The sequence below is a fragment of the Physeter macrocephalus genome, chromosome 2 (assembly GCF_002837175.3).
Source record: "Physeter macrocephalus isolate SW-GA chromosome 2, ASM283717v5, whole genome shotgun sequence".
NCBI lineage: Eukaryota > Metazoa > Chordata > Mammalia > Artiodactyla > Physeteridae > Physeter > Physeter macrocephalus.
Window position 1 is genome coordinate 58,126,637 of NC_041215.1, and position 900 is coordinate 58,127,536.

Sequence of the window (900 nt, forward strand, 5' to 3'; positions counted from 1 at the left end):
AGCAAAAGCTAAGAGAATTCAGCACCACCAAACCAGCTCTACAACAAATGCTAAAGGAACTTCTCTAAGTGGGAAACACAAGAGAAGAAAAGGACCTACAGAAACAAACCCACAACAATTAAGAAAAAGGTCATAGGAACATACATAAAGATAATTACTTTAAACATGAATGGATTAAATGCTCCAACCAAAAGACACAGGCTTGCTGAATGGATACAACATTCTCCAGGATAGATCACATCTTGGGTCACAAATCAAGCCTCAGTAAATTTAAGAAAATTGAAATCATAACAATCATCTTTTCTGACCACAACGCTATGAGATTAGAAACGAATTACAGGGGAAAAAACGTAAAAACCACAAACACATGGAGGCTAAACACTACATTACTAAATAACAAAGAGATCACTGAAGAAATCAAAGAGGAAATTAAAAAATACCTAGAGACGAATGACAATGAAAAAACGACAATCCAAAACCTATGGGATGAAGCAAAAGCAGTTCTAAGAGGGAAGTTTATAGCTATGCAAGCCGACCTCAAGAAACAAGAAAAATCTCAAATAAATATTCTAACCTTACACCTAAAGGAACTAGAGAAAGAAGAACAAACAAAACCCAAAGTTAGCAGAAGGAAAGCTGTGATTTAAAATCTTCCAACAAACAAAAGTCCAGGACCAGATGGCTTCAAGGGCAAATTCTATCAAACATTTAGAGAAGAATTAACACCCATCCTCAAACTCTTCCAAAAATTTCAGAGGAAGGAATACTCCCAAACTCATTCTATGAGGCCACCATCACCCTGATACCAAAACCAGACAGAGATACTACAAAAAAAGAAAACTACAGACCAATATCACTGATGAATATAGATGCAAAAATCCTCAACAAAATACTAGCAAA